We start from the raw sequence: 24103 nt of genomic DNA, 5'->3' as shown, positions 1-24103 counted from the left end.
GGTCTGATCGCAGGATCAGGTTCCCTGTTACATCGTAGGGATTAAGCTGAGTTCTATCGTAGGGACAGATCTCCTCTCTTTCCTTAGCTCTGGTAGCAGAACATAACATAAAGAAACCATCAAACATCACAATAGCCTAGTAAAGATCGGCCTATTATTCCCTCATGAGAACCAGTCAGACAAACTGAATTTAAATAGACCCACAATTTGGATTCAAATACAAGTAGACTGGTCAGAATTGCCTAACAAAGGTAAATATAATCATACAATAACAATACTGACATGTACAACATTATAAATAATAATGGACATATTGTTGGCAGAAAGATATAGTTAGCCAAACATAGAAGTACATTTGAAGTAACTTGAATGAAGGCAACCAAACAGACTATATCCTTGTGCCAACAATATGTCCATTATTATTTATAATGTTGTACATGTCAGTGTTGTTATTGTATGATTATATGCTCAAGGCTTGTGGGTACACAAGACTTGAGCATTAGTGCAGTTGGCAGGATGAGACGTGTGGAGTGAGGACGAGACACCCTCAGGAGTCTTGGGAGCTGCAGGAGGATTGCAGGAAAGTCAGCAGAGCAGCAGGAGCAGTCTAGGATAACAATCTGAAGACAATCCGCAGGTATGTGTTCTAATAAGCCTTAAAAGGCCTAGTGTGATGACAAAACACGCCGTGTAACCTGCAAAGACCAACGTAGAGCAGAAAAGAGGGCAGCGGATTGAGGCGACGGGAACAGAGCCCGGACCCAGGGACAGGTGTGTAAGAGCAATACTGTAATACTGCATAGTATTTTTATCTAGCGCAAGCTTAACATTAGATGTAATGGGGCCCCTGTTTTCCTAAAAGTTCTCTTCAGTCCAAGGAACCATATCCCAAATGTATTGAAGGTAATCTAGTTTTTTGGGGTTTTTTTTGCAAATGTAAGACAAGTCTTTGTGTTCTTTTTGTGGAATAGTGTACATTGAACTTCACTTAGGCAGGGGGGGTCTGCAATTCTTTGGAAGCCTTTTTTGAATCTTTTGTGACCATTTGAATTATTATTTGAATTATTATTCTTTTGGTGAAACTTTGGTATGATGGATGCTTAAAGAAGATTCACAACTCTTCTAACTTTACTCGTTTTGTGGATAATGCCTCTCAATGTGGTTTGCTGGAGTTTCAGAGTCTTAGTCTTGTAACCCTTTCCAGACTAGTGTATTTCAATGACTTTGTTTCGGATATGTATTTAAATCTCTTAATCAGGGATTTACATAGAAATCATAGGAAGTCTTAATTGCTCTCTCCATCAAAAAATATATTAATAATCAGAGGGGTTACAGAAGAGCATATCTCACAACTTTGCAGCGCTTACAAAGTAATTTTACTCCTATTGAAGCTCCTTAGTATTCCCACACACTAAGATACCCTTTTCACGGTCCTATGAAGTAGGATGTTAAGAAAAGTGTCCCCCAAACACAGTATGATACCCCCACAGTGAATTTATCCACAGTAACCTCCACATGCACCAGTATTAGGACCCGACAGTACCCCCTCCCGCAAAGTATGATACACCCACAGTGACCTCAACATAGTATGATGACACCTACTGTCCCACACACACAGTATGATGGCCCCAACACAGCCCTCCACACAATATGATGGCTCCCACATAGCCCTCTCCCACAGTATTATAGCCCTCCATACAGTTTGATGACTCTCCATTTAATGACCCTTCATACAATATAATAACAAGGGGGTTGTTTAGTGTTTTATATTTGTTATGTGTTTATGTTATTTATGATAAAGAAATGTTTGCGGTGAAATCCCTATGGCCGATCATTGTATGCCAGTTTTCCCATAGGCTTTGCCTAAGGCCATCCCTGGGCTGCGGGAGGTCTGCCCAGAGGGGGAACCATACAATAAATAGGGATTTAGTTACACTACACTGCTTAGACATTAGAGAGTTAATTCAGGGGTTGCATCATTAACTGGGAGGGGTTTAGATTATTTTTTACAGAAAACAATTCCGGGTTACAGACAGTTAGGAGCAGTAGTTAGAGAGTGACTTAGGCAGTGAGACTGCCAATAGGGGAAGTCTGTGGCAAGGCCACCCCAGTTCTGGGTTCACTACCCGAATGCACATGACCGGTGTAGGTCCTGTTCTTTAACAGAGAGAAAGAGCAGAGTGTTGGAGGAAGACTGAGCAGGCAGGAAAACAGACTCCGATCGCAGTTACAGCAGTGAAGAAAGTGTTTTAATGGTGCAAGTTGTCAGAACAGAATGAGGGCCCGTTTGAGACTGAATCTGGATGCCGGCACAGTCCTAGGCTCACAGCCTGTTAGAGGTGCTCAAGGAGAGGCCTCTATATTCCTAGAGGCGAGATTCTCAGCTGGGTTGCAGAAGAAGTGGATAGTGTTGGGTCTCAGGACAGGACGAGAATGAACACTGGAAAGGCACATAACCAATGGTACTTCACTAACTAAAGAACTTGTCTTGATCTGTATACGGCAGCCGTGTATTGAAGAATTGCACAGTAAAAGTGAGTCTGTTAACCCGGATCTACGATCTACAATCTCCTGTCTTGTTTGAAGTCGGTTCCGGTCCCATGGACGGTGTAACAGTGAGTACAGAAAATCCTCTAGTGCAGCACACACTCCTGTTTCAGTCCTTAATAGTAGAGGGGGCATTGGGCGCAGATAATAGTGTTTCAGCACACAGAGTGATAGTGACGGCCCCGTATGCTCCCCTCTACACCTACAATCCTCCACACACTATGATGGCCCCCACACAACCCTCCATACAGTTTAATGAACCTTACACAACTCTCCTCACTGTATAATGGCCCCTACTAGTCCTCCTAACAGTATAATAGCCTGTCGAGCAAAAGGGTAACAATATTTTGAACTTTTGACCTTCAGGCTCCATATCTCACCATCCACTACTGCTTCTAACGTGAGACTACCATCACTTCATAAACAATCGTGTTGGCTATTTAGCGTATGATTAGCCACTTGAGGGGACTTTCTGCTTTTCTAGCACTGCAAGTAGAGTTGTAAGCTTTGCTTGTCTACCGCATCTGCGGGTTTTGCTCTGCTCTGCTTGTCTACCGCACCTGCGGGTTTTGCTCTGCTCTGCTTGTCTACCGCACCTCCGGGTTTTGCTCTGCTCTGCTTGTCTACCGCACCTGCGGGTTTTGCTCTGCTCTGCTTGTCTACCGCACCTGCGGGTTTTGCTCTGCTCTGCTTGTCTACCGCACCTGCGGGTTTTGCTCTGCTCTGCTTGTCTACCGCACCTGCGGGTTTTTCTCTGCTCTGCTTGTCTACCGCACCTGCGGGTTTTGCTCTGCTCTGCTTGTCTACCGCACCTGCGAGTTTTGCTCTGCTCTGCTGGTCTACCGCACCTGCGGCTCCGTTCCTGTGTCCCAGTCTGTACTGGTCCCTATCCTGCCTGCGTTCTTACCTGCCAGTACCCGCCTGTCTGCATGCCGGCCGTGCCTGCCAGTGCCCACCTGTCTGCATACCAGCCGTGCCTGCCAATACCCTCCTGTCTGCATACCAGCTGTGCCTGCCAGTATCCACCTGTCTGTATGCCAGCCTAACCTGCCTGTTCCTGCATTCCCCAGTGTGGGTCAACAGCTGTGACCAGGGTCTGACCTGGAGTAGCACCTGGTCCCACTGCTCGGTTCCTCCCTGTTTCACGGAGTCGACTGAGCTGCCGTGTGACCTTGGTCGGACCAAGTTGATACTTAGTTACGCCCCTCCAGGCACTCCTCGGTTCATGGTACAGTGGGTTCACTAATCATGCTCACGCCAGTCAGTCCGGGCGTGTGCGTAATAGTGTAAATATGCTTGCTGCATCCCTAAATGAATTAAATGAGGGGTGTAGCTTGTAAAATGGAGTCAGTTCTGGGGGAGAACTTCTCTTCTGGCACCTCAGTGGCACTGCTAATGTGGCATGGCACCAACAAACCATTTCAGCACAATCTGCATGGTATAAAATTCTGCTAGTCATCTGTAGATTTAAAAAGCTCACTACACCCGTAGTTGAATTCGTTGAGGGGTATGGTTTTCAAACTGAGGTCACTTATGTTGGGTTTATGGTGTTTTCGCCTCTCAGGGGCTATACAAATGTGCTATGGCATCCACAATCTATTTTTAGTAAAAATTGTGCTCCAAAAGTCAAATGGTGCGCCTTCCCTTCCATTCACTCAGTTTCTGACCACATATGGGGTATTGGCATACTCAGGAAAAAATACATTAATTGTGTGGTCAATTTTCTCTTGTTACCTTTGTGAAAATGAGAAATTTTGGGCTAAAGCAATATTTTTGTTGCAAAAAAATGTGATATTTAATTTTCATGGACCAATATTTTGAAATTCTATGAAGCACCTGTGGGTTCAAGATAGTCATCCAATCCGTCCATGAATTCCTTTAAGGGTGTAATGGAGTCAGTTGTGGGAGGAGTTCTGCTGTTTTGACACCTTGGGGGCTTTTCAAATGTGACAATGTCCACAATCTATTCCCGACAAATTTGCACTCCAAAAGTCAAACTGTGTAGTCAAATTTCTTCTTTTACCATTATGAAAATAAAGAATTTGGTACTAAACCAACATTTTAGTAAAAAAAAAAACTACTAGATGAGATGAAAGACCCAGGAACTGGAAATTTATTTTGAAGAACACTTGGGCCAGCTATTGAGCAAATGGTAGTCCTGGTAATGTAAAAAAATAAACATTTTAGAGAATCGATTTACCACAACCCAGATGAGTACTAAATCCTTCTGCCTCAGGACAATCAGTATCACAGTCCATAGAAATTTCAATCTAAGTGTGACATGCAGAAGTAGTGCTGTTGTGCTTCAGAAGCATCCAGCAACTAGAGGGGCTAACACAGTCACAGGAGACAGGGAGTGTTTTAGCAGAGCCACAGGTGGATTGTGGGGAACTTGTTATTGTATTCTGGCTGCAGCCAAAGGGAGAAGTGGTGTGCGTTATCTGGATCTGACAGAAGGCAACTGAACAGGATTCAGATCAGAAGAGAAACTAAACACAGGTAAGATAAACTCCCTGAACTAACAGTGCAGAATATTATCGGGCAGGAAGATAAGGACTGGAAGGAATTGTGTCACAGGGATCATCTCCCTCATCAAACCCCCCCTCCATCTCCATGCAGGATAAAGAATGCTGTGTACTATTGTGTCCTTGTAAAGGAAAAGCCTGTGGTTGTGTATGCATAGAAATGTGATGCTAAGAGATCTAATCTATGCTGAATTATGCTACTGAAGAGACTGTAATACTGTATTGTTACTGGAGCCGGTTGCTCAAGAAACTCAGACTGTACTGTAATGAAGATTGTTGCTGTAATATCCCTGAATTGTGCTGGGCGTGCTTAAGATTAAATTCCACTGTTAAACTGTTGAAAAAGACTCTTGTCAGATGTGTCTGGTCAGAAATTGAATCTATCGTGTGCCTGAGAGAAGCTGGAGCCTATGGTCGCCCTGAGTAACGGTTCCCCCAGGATTCCAAAGAATTCATGAAACCTGTCACGCCTTATCTGAACCTAGCGGCGTGCGTGCAATATAAGGCTCTTGTAGTACATCTGCAAGGAGTTTGTAGGTTCTCCTTGTGTTTGCGTGGGTTTCCTCTGGGTTCTCCGGTTTCCTCCCACACTCCAAAGACATACTGATAGGGAATGTAGATTGTGAGCCCCGATGGGGACAGTGCCGATATTGTCTGAATTGTAAAGCGCTGCGGAATATGTTGGCGCTATATAAATAAAAATATTATTGTTATTATTATAGAAAGAAGCAAAAGAAGACCGAGAGGTACTGGTTGTGAGGGTTTGTACTGTGCAGACTGAGGACAAGATGATATTAATCCTTTAATGCCTTGTATCCATTTAGGCCACCAGGAAAAATGGGAAAGGAGTTCATTATTTCATTTTACACATGGGTGAATGGAGATTAGAAAAGAATGGCTCAACACTGTTCAGTGCCTTAAAGACAAGAGAACATTCTAAACTCTCTGTCCAGGTGGTTCAGTGTCTGGAAGTAGGGGTATAGCACAATCAAATGGATGATATGAAGAAAGTATATCAGATTCTTATTGGAGAAGACATCTGAAAAATCCTGGTAAGGAGCATGCAATTTAGAGGAAAGAAAGGCAGAGCAGAGTTTCAGAGAATGTGGTTGAGGTAGATCTTTGATGTAATTTTGAAAACAAGATGAGCCCCACTGTATGATCTGGTCAGACAACCAATCAATAAAGGAAGATAGTAGCCTTAACCACAGAGGTGGCAAAAGCACAACTGCACCAGAAAATTGCAGAACTTAAGGGTATGTATACATGTTAAGTATTTGGTGCAGAAATTTCTGCACCTCTTGGTAGGGAAAATGCAACTTTTTGATGTATTTTTACATGCCTTTTTAGGTTCAGAATTGACTTCTGCTATTTGTTTAAAAGTAGTCTGATCTCTGCCAGTTTTCTATTCCATTCTTATTTTCAGTGATGTCATCACATTATCTTTCAGGTTGTCAGAAAAAAGTAACAATGTCTCTGCCATTTTTCTCCACCTTCCTTTTGCTTGATTGATAACTCTGGCTTCCCTTGACCCAGATAGGCTTGGATTCAGATGGGAATTAAGTAGGTGGTAATATGCATTGAACTGCTCAGCCATACGAGGGTGCACTTCCCTATCCATATTTGAATAACAATTGATTTCTGGCAAATGCAGCAATGGACACTAAAGGTACATTTTTTATTAGTATTATGCCCCTCATCAGGTGCTGTGCTTCTAGATTATTAGATGATCATAAAAAGTATAAAATTGTGTGTGACGGTCGAGGTGCTTCCCTAGTCTTTCTCTGCTCACTTTCTTTGCTTCTGGTGCATGAGATTCCTGATTAACTTTTAGTTCTATCTATAATCATTGAGCAACACCTGGTGGATTATAAGGGATTTTGTCTTGCAGGAACCACACCATATTTGTGTGAAGACTTTCTCAATACTTACATACAGCAGATGGCATACAGAGACAGGTAAAAAAAAAATATCTTAAAATAGTGTTTGAATATTTATCAAACAAAATATAGGATAAAATATAAGACATTACTTACATTGTAGATTGTTTAATAATCTTTTTAAAAAATATCCAATTATGCTAGATTCTCTCCCACTCCACTATTATACCCACCCCCAGAGTTCTCTACAAGGCCACATTAGGACGTACATTTTTTTTCGCATGGTAAAAAAAAAAAAATCAGACCGATTTCCATCAATGAGTTGGATCAGATTTTCATCAGTGTTTGGTCAACATTCAGTGAAAAGCAGACAATAATATGACGCAACCAGTGGTGGGATTCAGGGGATTCTCCCAGGTTCTGTAGAACCTCTTGTTAACATAGCAGGCTGTTCCACGAGTTAGGTTAGGAGTCCTGACTAATCCATTTTGGTGCCTATTCAACCATCACTCTGAATGCCTCATTGGCACTCCATGGTGCCTTGTCACCAATTGTGTGCCTCTTTGGTGGTGCCGCCTCACCCACCTAATGTCTTTGTGGTCCTAGTGTTGCCTCTCTAAGAGACTATTACTCCTTCGTCTGGCCTAAGCCCTTTTTGAGGATTTTAAAAAGCTTTGGAAATTTCCACCAAGGGTAATGAGTGTCCTATAATAGCGAAATAATCATCACCCATTGAGCTCCCTGCCTCTCCAGCAGCATTGCTCTGGTTGTCTGTATGCTGTAAATTAAAAGGGCTGCCCACTATTGGATAACCCCTTTCAATGCTCCTAATGTGTCTATTAAAAAAAAGCATACTTACCTCCTAAGGGGGCTTTACTCCGAGTGCTGTGTACGTCGCAATAACGTAACATTGTTATGTGAGTGCTGTAGCGTACCAGCATCCACTGATTAGCCGCAGCGTTTGGAGCGCTGCTGGGTCAAGCAGGTAAGTATACTTTTTACCATACACATTGTCCCGGAGTGACCTACCTTTTAAGCTGTATGTGATGACATCCTGACTGCTTCAGTCCACCACTCATTGGTTACTTACACATACTTGGCCTGTGACTGCTGAGACCAGAGATTAGTTGCAGTAGACAGCTGAGGTGACAGATGGACAGGTGCTCGTCCTTTCCTATTTGAGCAGGGCTCCTTTAGATCTAATTTCCAAAACTTGTAGAAAACCCTTTAAAACTTTTCCCCATACTAAGAAGTGACTGACAGTGACTGGAATGTGTACTTGACAGGAGGCAATGAGACCAGTGGGGTAAGAAGGGGAAAGCGCCTTTACTTTTAATTACCGTTAGTTGTATTTTGTGGTTGAGGAAAGTGTGTGTGAAAATGGGTGTGGCTAGCACAATGGGCGAGGTATCGAAATGGGGTGTGGTTTTAAAATGGGCGTAGTTTCCAAACATAAATGGGGAACCGGTTGTTAAAAATCTGAATCCCACCCCTGGATGCAACTAGGGTGCCATCTGTGTGCTGTCTAGACTTTTCTTGGACCGATGAACTTAAATGGCTGAGTTTGATAAGTGACCTGGATCAAAATGGGACATGGACATGTGAATAGGAGGAATGATCCAGTGTATCAGGCTATAAACTTGAATAAAACATAGCTTTTATTGAGCCATTAAAAAATGCTGCTACCACCATAATAAGTCTTAGTGCACACAAGGATCACAGCTGTCTTCACCTACGCGTTTCGAGGTGCTGTCCTAATCATGGTCTGTCTGAACCGTGGCTTAGTGAGCATATAAAGGTAGGTTGTAATTAAAGATAATAGTTATCATGTGCTCACTTGTCTCTGAGGGCAGGATGATTAGCATAGACAAGAGTGAAATAAACACGTTAGTGACACACACATTATTATCCTCTAAAATTAATATCATTAACAGATAGAAAAAGTAAAAATATTTGTAATACAAATATAGAATAAATATAAAAACTAGCGATATACAATGTCCAAGCTGCAAACAAAAGTGTCATTAATATTGTAGTATTAGATCCTGCCTGAGATTCAATCCAAAGGGTACTTGGATTTCTAACATAAAAATCCAATAGGATTCCCTATTTAGCAGTTTGCTGAATATTCCATAAAGGGGAAGTTTCAGCACTGAAATTTCAAGGTATAGAAAAAGTGTATAAACCTATCCGGGGGGGAGACCATAGACGCAAACTGCTAAATAGGGAATCCTATTGGATTTTTATGTTAGAAACCCGAGTACCCTTTGGATTGAATCTAATACTACAATATTAATGACAGTTTTGTTTGCAGCTTGGACATGGTATATCGCTAGTTTTATATTTATTCTATATTTGTAGTACAAATATTTTTACTTTTTCTATATGCAAATGATATTAATTTTAGAAGATAATAATATGTGTGTGTGTGTCACTAAGGTTTTTATTTCTCTTTTGTCTATGCTAATCATACTGACCTCAGAGACTAGTGAGCACATCATGTTATTATCATGTTATTACTATTATCTTTAATTACAACCTACCTTTATATGCTCACTAGGCCACAGTTCAGACAGACCATGATTAGGACTGCACCTCGAAACGCGTAGGTCAAGACAGCTGTGATCCTTGTGTGCACTAAGGCTGTGTGCCCACGTAGCGTTTTTCAAGCGTTTATGCTGCGGAATTTCCGCAGCGGAAACGCTTGTGAAACGCTAGGTAATCCGCACCCCATGGTCCCCAAGGGGATTCCGCATGTTCTATGCACATGCTGCGGATTTTTCCGCAGCGTTTATGCTGCGTACAAAAATCCGCAGCATGTCATTTAATTTTGCGGAAGTGCAGCGGAACTCCCGCCATTGACTTGCATTGAAACGCATAGAAACCGCGACTGTACATTTGTACAAGCGGATATCATGCGTCTCTATGTGCGGATGGTACCCAGTTCTGGAGGAGAGGAGACTCTCATCCAGACCTGGGTACCATTGTACCTGTAAAAAAAGAATAAAATAACAAATAAAGTTTATACTCACCTTTCCGAAGGCTTCTCTGCATGCCGGCATCGCTTGAGGACCTGCGGTGACGTCACAGTCATGTGACCGCAGACCCTTCACCGCTCTGTTTCGCGATATGCCGGCAGCCGGGAACCAGACAGGAACGAGCGCTGCTGCACACACCGGGACATCGGGGGTGAGTATAGCTTTATTTGTTTTAATTTTTACGGTTCACACTGTATAAATCCATGCTGTTTGCATGGATTTATATAGTGTGACCTAGTTGTCAAGCACTTTCCAAGTGATGCTATCGCCTGGAAAGTGCTTGTCAATCTGCATGCGGAAACGCATGTGAATCCGCAAGTGGATCCGCATGTATTCTGCAGGAAAAACGCATGTACAATCTGACTATAATGGGTACATATTTTGTGAAACACATGAATAAAACACAGATATGAAATATGGAAGTCTGAATGAGTCCTAAAATGAAATCCTGCAGAGATAATTTACTGTATGTCAACGCAGGACAAAATGTAGCTTCTCATGCACTTTATTTGAAAGATTAAAAAGAGTAAGGGTAGCGTTGTATGACAATACCAAAGAGTGTGAGAAGTGACATGTTATTGGGTTGCATTTCTTAATGGCAACTTGTCGGGATGAACCAGCAGTCTGATTTAGAGCTTTAACTATTCAAATCGGGGACATGCACCCTTGGCGTGGCCAAATCTTTAAGTGCAGCTTCTCACCTACTTGTTTTCCATCTATCTCCATCCTTCTCTGGCTCTATAAAGCCAACACTGTCAATCAAAGAAGTAGGGGGGGCCAGGTAGTGAAAATAAGAGGGAAGGTGCACTTAAATGTTTGGCAATGCTGAGGATGCACGAAGCGCCTGTACTTGGTTTGAACAGTCATTCTGTGCTGACAGGGTCCCTTTAAAGGGTTATTCTCAAGTTGTGTCTTGAGCAGCACACAGCTCCGCAGTCTCCTCACAATCTTGTTACTGGGGGGCAGGCACACGTCCTTGAGTGACAGTTCTGGTTCAGTAGCTTCATCCTACAGCTGACCTTAGGCTACTATACATTAAAGGTCTGTCAGTGTTTGTTCTAAGTCTATACTGTTATCAGTATATTAGCATATAGCAATAACAGGTCATTTGAACATTCACATTGCAGGGTGGGAGAAGTGAAAGCTGTGATTAGGAAAACTGCTCTGGAAGCTACTGATGGTGGGGGCTCAGGGATTGTGATTTTGCAGATCTGATAACAGGTCAGGGGCTGAGAGGGAGGTAGGGGTTAAATAGCATCCAGTGAGTTAATTACTCAGCCTGGAATGTGGCTACTGTGCATACTTGGCCAGGCTCTGGTGGTTTATCGCCCATACATACACACTATGCAAGATAAAAGCTTTAATTGCAGAAGAATAACAGCAGATAAAAACATCAAGTTAATTGCAAACCTGCATGTTTTCATGCTGTCTAACTAAAGCAGTTTAATAACATGAGGATACCCCTTTAACACCTAATGACCAATGACCTTTATAGCACGTCATGACCGGGTGTCAGTTCCCACATCATGACGGGCTATACACGTCATGTCTTTAAGCTGTCACTGTGTGAAAACTGACAGCTCTGTGCGGACAGCGGTCACTGACAACTGACCAGCATGGCTGGAGATGAGGGGACCCATTTCACCGGTCCCCACTCTCTGATTGCTATGGTGGTCAGTCAATTTGACTGACCGATCACAGCATGTGATCGCCAGAAAGTGCTGAAATATCAGCACTTCCCTGCACGATCACCACCGGTACCTCGGCTCAGCTGACAGCCGAGCTCCTGGGGTAACAGCCAAGACTGGTACCCACACCACCCCTGGCTGATTAACCCTCTAGATGCCGTGATCGATAGTGATCACGGCATTTAGAAGGTTGTGAGAGGGAAGGGACTCCCTCTCTCACCCCCATCGCCACCCCGCGACGTTATCATGGGGAGCCCGGGGTTGTCATAGCACCCGGAGATCAAACAATGACCTTCTTGTGTACCAGGTATGGGGGTCTATTAGACCCAACCATAGGCAGGGTGTAACAGGTGATCTGCATGTGTAATATCACAGGTCCCATGCATTGCAGTGCTGGTGTATTGCAATGCATGAGACCAGTGATCAGAATAATAAAAGTTAAAGTCCCATAGGGGGACTAAGTAAAAAAAAGTTAAGAAGATGATTGAAAAAATTATTTAAAAAAATACAAAATAAAGAACAAAAATATTACACTGCTGGATTGGCCCCCACAGTCCCTAGACCTCAACCCAATTGAACACTTGTGGGTAGAGTTGAAAAAAAAGCTGTATACATACCCAAATGAGTCGACCAGCATGTACAAGCTTTGGGAACATGTAGAAGAGACATGGGTTCAGATTTCGGTCAAGACTTGCTTGAATCTGATTGAGAGCATGCCCAGAAGGATTCAGGCAGTGTTGAAAGCCAGAGGGGTATTTACAAAATAACAACAAAATAATAAAAATTAAAGTTTAGATTTTTAGGATCAAAACATTAACAATACAAGGACATGACAAGAATCTGCATACCTAATCATACGCAAAGTAGTTGAAAGTCAAATTTATGTATGAGGTAGCCAAGATGATTGTCTATAAAATGATGGACGTCTCATGTTGGAAGCAGTAGTGGATGGTGAGATATGGAGCCTGAAAGTCAAAAGTTCAAAACATTGTTACCTTTTTGCTCTTCAGTATATAAACAAGATAATTTAGAATTTGAAACATGATTGCACAAGGGTATAGAACCAACAATACGTATAGTTACAAGTATATGCATAGTCCTACAAATGAAAAGATTTTTAGAAAAAATCAAAAGAAAATATTTACAGAACTCAGTGGCCACTAAATAGAAAAACCAATCAGCGAAAAGCAATGTAATAGCATAAGAGTAATAAGATTCAAGTGTTACCATGATAAGAAGTTAAAAAACAAGAACAAATAGTTGTTACATGGGAAAACAGGCATAGCGATGAGAAGTAATTGAAGTAAGGATACCCAGGATACAGTCGTGTTCCCTCTGGGATGATGCAAACCATCCAACTCCCGTTGGTCTTGGCATTGATTTCACTGGATGATTAAAACGTTCTGCAGGAATATTGGTCTATGCGAACAGGAGAGCTTCCTACTGTTGAGGCAAACTAAATGGAGGCACTGACATGTTCTGATATGCCTGTTCTAACCTGCCCTTATTATGCCCCACAAGGTTAAGATCTGGGGTCTGTGAGACCAAGAAAGCAAGGAAAACATACTGCCTTTGTTCCTGGAACCAATCCTATTCTGTTGATGACTGTCCGAACCAAACATTCATCATCAGTTATCAAGGCACCCAGAGTATGAGAAGAAATCATTCTCCACACCATTACACCATCTCCACCAGTCTCAATTGTTGACCCCTGTCAAGAAGGGATTAAATAATTCTGCTCATACCAAATTCTATCCCTCCTATCAGCATGGTGCAACAGGAATCTTGACTCAACCAGGTTATGTTTTTCCACTGTTCAGTGATCCAATTTTTGTGCCCTGTTGTCCCCCCAGGAGTCTTGCTTTTATGTTTTACTTAGGCAGCAGTAGCGCCCAAACTGGTTTCCTACTGCTATAGCCCATCTGTGCTAAGGAATGACGAGTTTTGTGTTTGGACACGTTAGTTGGAGCGCCTTTGTTGTATTCGGATGCAATTTGCTTGACTTTGCACTGACTGTTTATCAGAAGAGTTATTGACAAGTTTTTATGTACCCAATTCCCTTTCACAGGATGTGTTTCCTCTATCACACCATTCTCTGTGTGCTCTCGACAATGCAGCAGTAGAAAAGCCCAAAAGTTTGCTTTCAAATACTGCCCTTTCTAGTCTTGCACCAATGACCATGACACATTCAAAGTCAATCAGATCGCTCCATTTTTCCATTTCTTTTTGGATTCACAGAAACTAATCCACTGCTTTCTTAATTTCATGCTACACACTATGGTCAACTGAATAATTATTATACTGGGACGCTCCGATTGTGAATGGGCAGGGGTCGCTAATAACATGGTCATTCAGTTTATGTGAGTTGTTACAGTTTATTGACTCAGTACATAACTACAATAAAGCTATGACCTTTAAGGCCATATTATTCTGCACTGTGGTCTGGTTGCAAATATTCTACAGCAAAGTTATCTCTAACATGCCACCTAAGCTACAATGAAAGCGCATACAAGCATCTGGCAAAGGATGCACAAGTAAAAAATAGAAGCCATCCTGCCAGGCACTTTAAAATAGAAATAGCTGATGCTACAAATGGAGAATGACAAAAATAGCATTAGGAAGTTAATATGTCCTGGAATAAATCTAATATATTCCTTATACACAAATGCACCCAACAAAGTGCAGAAGTTAAAAACAAGCACCCACCTGTATTTATAAATGACCGCAAATAAATAAAAAAGTAGAATGGTAGGGGAAATATCATATAGGAGAATACAGAGAGGCATCCATGCACTATATATGTATTATTCTGGAGGGCTGGTTTATGTTTTCCAGCGCTGTAAATATATATATTCGCTTATATCACAAAGGTTTAAAAGTATAAAATATGTAAAAAGAGATCTAAACAAAACCTTTATAACGTCTCACAATATGTAACATAATACTATATGTAACAGATAATCTGGCATAATAGCATTATTATTCAACAAAAGATCCTAATGGTATTGATACATTTTATACATTCAGCACCTAAGTCTTTGCAGAATTGTAGTTTTCATCACACACAAGTCTCCTTGCTTGTAATTTCAATGGACTTTTCCTACATATATATTGCCAGGATATGCAATTGGTATGTGATCAGCGTAGATCTAAGTTATTGGACCCCTATCAATCACAAAAGCAATAGATTGTCATTGTTGTAGGCTCACCCTTCTGCCTTCAGATTCATGGACAGGAAATGGTTTTCTGACAGCTCTTTCTTGTCAACCATGATGGTCTTTGTGTGAGTAAAGGATAATCAACTTGCAAGTTCAGGACTTAAAAAATCTGCTACTAACATTCTGGTGCCGGATATTACAGGATACCTGTAGAGTCTGTGAAGTTCATGCCTAAATGTGTCAAATATATTCTGGGCAGACAATGGGTATCTACACTTTGGTTTTAATGTTATGTCTGATCAGTGTACTCTGTGTGTATACAATTACCATGCAAACATACTTATGAACAACCTCCTTCAAATGTCTTTAATATTAGTCTATAGCAGGGGTGGGCAATTAATTTTCCCGAGGGGCCATATGAGAGACCTTTATCTGTTGAGGAGGGTGAAAAAAATAGACTGAAATTAATTCTGCTGAATATTAAAATATTTATTACAATTATAATTATTTTTAGATTAATATTATCACTTAATATTGAGCATAATTAAGTATGCTCACATCCCTATATGCCATATGAGCCCACCCACAGCCCCCCATACACCATATGAGCCCCTACATAGCCCCTCTATATGCAGTGCCTTGCGAAAGTATTCACCCACCCTCCCCCTGTTTTGCTACCTCACAACCTGGAATTACACTGTTTTTTTTTTGTTTTTTTTTTGAGGGTTTGCATCAGTTTATGTAAAGAACATGCCCACAACTGTGAACATTTGGTTTTCTTTTTATTGTGAAGCAAACAACAAATAGGACAAAATAACTGAAAACTTTAGTGTGCATAACTATTCACCCCCCTAAAGTCAGTATTTGTAGAGCCTCCTTTTGTGGCAATTACAGCTGCAGGTCACTTTGTATAAGTCTCTATGAGCTTTCCACATCTTGTCACTGGGATTTTTGCCTATTACTCAAGGCAAAACAGCTCCAGCTCCTTCACGTTAGTTTCCTCTGGTGAACAGCAATCTTCAAGTCTCAAGGGCTTTGACTAGGCCGCTCCAAAACATTTACACATTTCCCCTTAAGCCACTAGAGTGTTGTTTTAGCAGTATGCTTTGGGTCATTGTTTTGTTGGAAGGAGAACCTCTGTCCCAGTCTCAAATCCCTGACAGACTGAAACAGGTTTTGCTCAAGAATGTCCCTGTATTTGGCACCATCCATCTTCTCCTTAACTTGGACCACTTTCCCTGTCCCTGCTGTCGAAAACCATCCCACAGCATGATGCTGCCATCACCATGTTTCACTGTGGGGATGGAGTTCTTGGGGTAATGAGCTGTGTTGGTTTGGTGCCAGACATAGCGTTTACCTTAGTGGCCAAAAAGTTCAGTTTTGTTCTCATTTGACCACAGCACCTTCCTTTATACATTTGAGGAGTCTCCCACATGTCTTTTGGCAAACTTAAAACAAGCCATACAATTTGTGTGTAGAGGCTGTTTTCTGCCCATTCTTCAATAAATGCCACCTCTATGGAGTGTACGGCTTATTGTGGTCGTATGGACAGATTGTCACGGGTGCATCAGAGGTGACAGCCCTGCAGTTGGTTGCAGGAGATCTCTACGTTTGGCATTATAGACATCTTCTTAGATGAGAGGCTGTCTCTAGGAACTAGTGGCTACCTCACTCTGGTAATTAGCTCCCTGTCCTGGGTGTATATATACCTGGTGTGTCTGAGAGGGAGGTGCCGGCTATATTCATTTCTACTTGTGAAGGCTTAGCAAGAGCAGTACTTCGTCCTCTCTGGAGCTTGAGGCCGAGTTTGCATTTGTCTGGAGTTGTCTAAAGCTAAGCATTCTCCCCGTTTGTCTACCCTTATTGTCTATAGACTTTAGTGGAGATCGACTAGTGCTCATCTCCTCCCATTCCTAGCCTTAGCCATACGCCAGGAAAAGACAGGACGAGGCACGCATGTGGCGATTGCTGAAGAGGCAATATAGGGACGGTAGTTGAGACAGGGTGACACTAGACCAGACTAGGAGGTCTCCACTTTCCCTAGTGTCTGGGCTCCCTTTCCCTCTGTGTTGCACTAAGTCTTACCCACACCTCGCGTGACAGATACTCCGGTCTCTGCTTGGGAACTCTGCAGCTCCTTCAGGGTTACCTTTGGTCTCTGTGCTGACTCTCTGATTAATGACCCCCTTGGTAGGAGGCCCTCTCTCGGAAGGTTCGTTGCAGGTACCATGTTCATTCCATTTGATAATGGATTTGATGGTGCTACGGGGGATCATCAGAGATTTGAGATTTTTTTTTTTTTTTTTTTTTTTTTTTTATAACCCAACCCTGACTTGTACGTCTCAACAACTTTGTCCCTGACTTCTTTGGAGATATCCTTGGTCTTCATGGTGTTGTTTGGTTAGTGGTGCCTCTTGCTTAATGGTGTGGCAGTCTCTGTGGCCTTTCATTAAAGGTGTGTGTATACTGACAGACCATGTGACACTTTGATTGCACACAGGTGGACTTCCTTTCACTAAGTATGTGACTTATGAAGGTAATTGCTTGCACCAGAAATAGTTAGGGGCTTTATCTTAAAAGGGGTGAATACATATGTGCATGCCAATTTTTAGCTATTTGATTCCATAAATTTAATTTATGCCTATATTTTTCTAACATCACTAACTTAGACTATTTAATGCTGATGCATCTCACAAAAATCGGATTGGAAAAATATTTAAACACAGAATGTAACAAAATAGGTAAAAAGCAAGGGGGGGGGGGATATTTTCACAAGCCATTGTAGAGTACGAGACCCCAGCCCTCCTATACACAGTATGAGACCCCAAATAACCCACTTTATACAGTATGAGCCCCCACATAGCCTATCAATATACGAGTCCCCACTTAGCCTATCTAAATATAATATGTGAGCCCCCACATAGCCTCTTATATACAGTACAAGCTCCCCATAGCCTATTTTTATACAATATGAGCCCCCAAATAGCCTCCTTATATTCAGTATGAGACCTCACATAGCCTCCTATATACATGCAAACATCCCATGCACAAATGAAAAAACAAAACAACACATACTCACCTTTCTCCCATTCCCCCTGCGCTCTGCTCCTTTCTCTGATGCACTGACTCTCCATACAGCAGACATGATGTAATAACGTCATCGTGTCTGCTGTCTCACACACTGAATAGTAGAAAAAGTAACCCGCGGCTCCATCCTCCAGTAATGTATTCAACACTGTCTGCATCCTGAGAATGTGAATAGCGGTGACAGAGTTGCAGATGCATAGCAAGGTCATGGTGCGGCCCAGGTTTTCAGCCTTTCGGCTGTCTGGGTCTGAGGGCTGGACTGGAACAGCCAGACCGACGGATAGGGCCCGCGGGCTGCACTTTGCCCAGCTCTGGTCTACAGACATTTCTGTGACAATTCCATTCATTGTAGCTGCCATAAAATCCACACACGCTGCTGAAATGTCTCTGGCTGCCCCTTTTTAAAAAGAAATAACTAAAATCATACAATATTTGTTTCCAATATATTTAAATCTAGTTAATAAAATGTATATGAAATACTTGAGACATTATCTTTAAATCTTGTGCTTCACCTATAAATGAATACATTTGCACCTTCAATATGCGATTCCCTGGAAATGACTTGCAAGTCTACTTCAGTATAACATTTCACTCTGCATTTTCAGGTGTATCCCAAGATAACTTGAGATTATTTCTCTTGAAGAAGTTCCAAGTACTAAGAAGCAGCCCTGCACTAGGTCACTGGACAGAGAAATGTGCACACTTGTACATGGAAAGGAGAACTGCTGAATTTAGAATCTAATGTACTTTCTGCTGCAAGTCACTGTGACCATTTCAAAACGGACACCTTGGAACAGAATGTACAGGGGGTGCTGTGGCTAACTAGGCTAGTCTGGGAAATGTAAACGTTTTAAACATTGTGTACATATGATTTACCATTTGCTATAAAATTAGTCATTTGCTCATCTACTATCTGTGGCTGAAATCCCACTATAAACCAGTCTCACATACAGTCACATGACCATACTCCTGCTTGTATCATGTTTTTAACGTGGTTATCTCCAGTCGGACACTCTCTGAAAAACTGGATCTCACACATCACATGCATCTTTATCTCCACTGCTCCCTGGTCCAGGAAAGATTGTGTTTCACATGCTGGGCAGCAAACTATGTAGAGTTAATGAGCAATAGAATAGCAGTGCAAATCGGGAGGGAGAGTGGGTGGTTATTAAGGTAATACTTTAGACACTGTACTATAAGGGTATTCAAGGATGTACAAATTGAATGTGTGTGTGGGGGGAGAGGAGGGGGATTGGAGGTGATGAATCAGGTGAACTATTATTCACATTGGTAATGTCACCCATCGAAAGCCCTGGCAGTATCAAAACAAAGTTGCTGTACTGTTCAGAGAAGACGCCTACTCAAAATGTAATAAAAAAACAAACTAATGACCATGTAATAGTAATTGTAATAGTTATAGCTTGGAAATTATATTTACTTTTCTCATACTGATAATGTCTTTTCTTTGTGCTTGCAATTTTTTTCGCTAACAAGTTTGCTAAAGTAACAATTGGACATGAAGCTGTATTGGTCACTATAGAAATCTTAGAAACCCATTTAAAAGTAACAGGAATGTCTACATTTCCCTCTTTCGTCAAGGATACGGAGAATGATCCTAGTATCTCTGTAGGTAAAACATATATACTAGATAAACTTTGTTGACTTCTTTTCTTTCATGTGTTGCTATTTTAAGGATATTTACACCAGTCATTTTTTCCAGAGAATATGTAGTTATTTTTGAACCTACATTTTTATGGAAATGTTTTTCTTTTCTCAGTCACCTCTTTTTACACAGGTGGTCCAGGATTAGAAAAACTAGGCCGCTTTCTTTCAGAAACAGCACCTGCCCTGACCATGGATTTTGCTTAGTATTACCACTTAACCCCATTAAAAGTGAATGAAGTTGAGCTAAAATATCACACACTACTTATGGTCAGAAGTGGCATGGTTTCTGAAAGAAAGCAACCATGTTTTTTAATCCTAGTGTACCTCTCTCAGTTAGCCGCTTAGAAAACAAAGCCACAGGGTTTTTACATCATAAACAAAATAATGTTTATTTCCACTAGTTGCACAGTAGCGAAAACAAAACCATAAACATAAACCCTTAGCCTTGTCCAGGCACTAAGTAAGCAATACAGACCCTGGCTACTCAGACATGGCTGAGCTAGTCCCAGCTTGATCACACAAAGCAGCTATTATCTATAGCAATCGGTGATACTTGCAGTTTGGTGCACACGGCATGTGAAGTCACTCTCAGAGAGATTCTGGCTTATAATTCTCCACCGTCAACACAACCCACTCTGCTCAGCTTCCCCCAGCTGACTGACCAGTGAACAAATGGCCTGGTTCTAGTCATAGCTATCCAGGTGCACCTAATTGGACCTATAGTGCTAGGGTTTAACCGTAGCTTACCTGGCTTTCCCACACTAGACAACCCATTTAAATAAAACAATTGTTCAAATAATGAGCAGATCATAATTTTGGCTTGAGATCAGCTTTCCAATACAAAGGTGGGCAGTGTCCATTTTTGTATCGGCTCTCTACTTCTAGTGGGTTTGTCAAATGTGGTGTACAAGCTAAAAAGGGTGGTCCGGTCTTAGGGTACAAGTCTGCAGTTGACCGCAAGTATGTGATTTGCATACTTCTGGCCACATTCCAACTTGCATATTTGTGGTGGCGCCTCCAGCACCAAAGAGTCCTCACAGTGCACGCCCTGTAATGATTCGCAAGTCTTCAGCCACTTAGGGTAACTGCAGTCTTGTAGCCTAAGGCCAGACAATCCCTTTAATGATAATACATTCAGTAGCCACCTACTGAATCTACATATCCAGACTAATTGTAGCGATGACCCCTGAAATACAAAGTGGTCAAAATAATGTGTCTGTAAGAAAACCAGATTCTAAATTTATCTTGAGCTTATCTAGTAGAGCTCCACTGTCACCAGATGTTATTCAGTAACTAAAGACAGAATAAAGAAGCTTTCTGCATCTGGCCTCTAATTACAGAATAGTTGTACATTTCTCTTATCCTCTATTGCATTTGATAAAGGGTCTCTCTTCTGATATTGGCTTTTAACATCCATTGAAGGGTGTTTAAGAGACTAATAATTACTGGAAAATAAGCTCCACTGTGCATCTAAAAGTGCAATCCCACTAAAGAGCCTGAAAACTCTAATTAGTTTAAAATAAATATTTGTAATTAAAAGTTTGAGGGTTTGTTACTCCAGAGCTAATTAGATACTGGGTAATTTCCCTCTGGTATTAATTTGCAGAGCTAGGTACTATTCATGTTATTTCTGATGTTGCAGCTTGTTAGGATATACTTTTTAATCTGCCAGTCACTGTGTGGCATGTACTAATTGATGATTATTTAAAGGATTTGCAGCTTTTAACACATTCAGTTCTGACTTTCACATTTAGCTATCAATACACTAGTTTGTCTGGAGAGACTGAAGTTAATATGAATCAATTTAAAGCTAACTTGTACTCACTCACAACCTGTCTGTGTATTGATGGATTAATTCACTTGACTAATAGACTACAATCACATGTGGCAGAAATACTACAGATTTTTCATCCAGATTCTAACAAATGTCAACCACATGCTTCAAAAACATTTTAGAGCATAAAATGACATGAAGATCGGATTTTAAATCTGCAGAAGGTCAATCTTTTCTGTGCAATATATAGGGTGAAATCTGGGGCAAATCAGAGACTGAATCCACATTCATAGATTCAAATTAGAATTTGAGGCACAATCTGCAATCATTTTACCATCATGTCTGATATTCCCTAACAAGAATATAACTAAGGCCCTGTTGATTCTACTTGTCAAAGGCTCAGACTGAACAGTCCAAGGTTTTTGGAATCTTGGATGACATAAACAGCATAGTTTGCAGCACATTTATTTAAAAAATACTAGAACCCTAAAGGACTTCATTAATGTTATAGGGCCAGTCAGTGGCCATTGATGATACGTTATAAAAAAACAGGTCATTCACAGCAATCATGAAATGGTCATAAATGCAAGTCATTATGGAAGTGTGAATGGAGTCTGAGGCCTTATTAGCATGCCCAGATCTGGTCAGTATTCTGTATCAGTATTTGCAAAACCAAAATTAATAGTGGATACTACAGAGAAAAACCATAATGGAAAGATTGACACCTGTTCTGTGATGTAGAGCCGCTCCTGGTTGGGCTTAATTAAGCACATACGTTTTAGCTAGGAAGAAGTGTCTATAGTAGAAAAACTTAAAGAGTTCCAACCACTTACTCAATTATGTAATCAATGTACATCTATTACCTGTGTAATGTAAGTCACTCGAAGCAAGGATCACCAAGCTACGACTTACCTACTTTGGACACATCATACGAAGAGAGCAATCACTAGAGGACATCATGGTCGGAAGAATAGAAGGAACAAGGTGCTGAGGAAGACAAGCAACTCGATGGCTTAATACTATAAAGATAACGATGGAGAAGACCCTGGTGGACCTATCTAGGCTTGCATAAGATCGATCTTCTTACAGATCATTCATCCATCAAGTCGCCATGGCCCTAGATCAACCCAAAGGCCATTAAAAAAATGCTCGGTTTCCCAGATATCAAGTTAAGAATCCAAGCCTGCCTGGTGTGCAGCCACTTCTGGTAATGGTAAAATACTGTTATGCCTCTGACACAATCTAGATGGCACCCATTCTGGCCTGACCAATCATTTAAGGCCCCATCACACTTAGCGACGCTGCAACGATCCCGACAACGATACGACCTGTCAGGGATCGTTGCTGCGTCGCTATGTGGTCGCTGGTGAGCTGTCAAACAGGCAGGCTCACCAACGATCAGGGGAGCAGCGACATCGTGGAAAGAATCTTTCCACGATGTCCTGCTCCTGGTTACCAGCCTGCTGAAGCAGGAGCAGGCTGGTAACCATGATAAACATGTTGTTTATCATGGTTACCACTCTGCTACGGTGAGCGGGAGGTTACCGCTCACTTTAGCAGGCTCGTAACCATGATAAACAACGGGTTACTAGGTGCGCGTGTGCCCCTAGTAACCCGATGTTTATCATGGTTACCAGCCTGATCGCTGCTCCCGCTGGTCACACACAGCGATGTGTGCTGACCAGCAGGAGGGCAACGACCAAAAAATGGTCCAGGACACTTTGCAGCGATCAGCGACCTCACAGCAGGGGCCTGATTGCTGCAAAGTGTCACACATAGCGACATCGCTGGTGAGGTCGCTGTTGCGTCACCAAAACCGTGACACAGCAGCAATCTCCCTATGTGAGAAGGGGGCTTTAGTAAATACTTTAGGTTATCATACACAAATAATCTGAAGATAAAACAGTATGTAACATAAGTGAAAAGTCAGCAGATACTAGTATTAATACTACTGCAATTAATGAATACATGAATTCTACTATTGCTATGTATGTATAAAACGTAAGGTAGTCCACTAACATTTTTTTTTACCAAAATTTGTAAAAGCCATCCAACCATGACAGAGTGACCTGAATTTGGATGGTGCCCAACTCTAGTGACTCACGTCTTCATGTGCTCAAGCAGGCCTTAAAGGGAACCTATGTTATCCGATAACACTATTAACTTGCATATATAGGGTTAATTTGCAGGTTAATAGCATTATGAAAGTCCAGCACCCAGGAGAAAATGAACTTTATTCCTCCTGGGAGCCACTGACTTTACTGAAAGTCCGGCACCCAGGAGAAAATGAACTTTATCCCTCCCGGGAGCCACTGGCATTCAGTAATGCAGGCATGCCCAAAACAACTACAGTCACTGACCAGAGTACGGAGATCGGTGGCTATAAGCACACCCATCACGGACAGCCGGCTCTAAACTGATAAGCTTGAGACATGGCTGTTAGACAATGTGCCTGGGTGTGCTTACAGCCGCTGCTCACGGTGTACTGAGTAGTGACTGAAGGTGCATCGGCATGTCTGTAATTGAAAGCTGGAGGCAGCTGAAAGGAATAAAGCTCATTCCCATTGGGGCTCACAATCTAGATTCCCTATCAGTATGTCTTTGGAGTGTGGGAGGAAAGCGGAGAGCCCGGAGAAAACCCACACAAACACGGGGAGAAGATACAAACTCCTTGCAGATGCAAACCTCAGCACTGCAAAGCAACAGTGATAACCACTGAGCTACTTTGCAAGTTCCATTTA

General features: G+C 41.8%; 1 long non-coding RNA gene across 1 annotated transcript; it reads left to right on the top strand.

Moving 5' to 3' along the window:
* Positions 1 to 491: 491 nt before the first annotated feature.
* On the top strand, positions 492 to 19272 carry LOC141258067 (uncharacterized). Its single transcript, XR_012318187.1, has 3 exons — positions 492 to 637; positions 6964 to 7030; positions 18529 to 19272. It is a non-coding gene; the product is annotated as an uncharacterized lncRNA (long non-coding RNA).
* Positions 19273 to 24103: the final 4831 nt, after the last annotated feature.

This window comes from Phyllobates terribilis, unplaced genomic scaffold (assembly GCF_046119375.1).
Source record: "Phyllobates terribilis strain yellow unplaced genomic scaffold, ASM4611937v1 Scaffold_3__8_contigs__length_932513732, whole genome shotgun sequence".
Classification (NCBI taxonomy): domain Eukaryota; kingdom Metazoa; phylum Chordata; class Amphibia; order Anura; family Dendrobatidae; genus Phyllobates; species Phyllobates terribilis.
The sequence above is the reverse complement of the archived record's forward strand: the minus strand, read 5'-3'. Positions and strand labels throughout refer to the sequence as shown.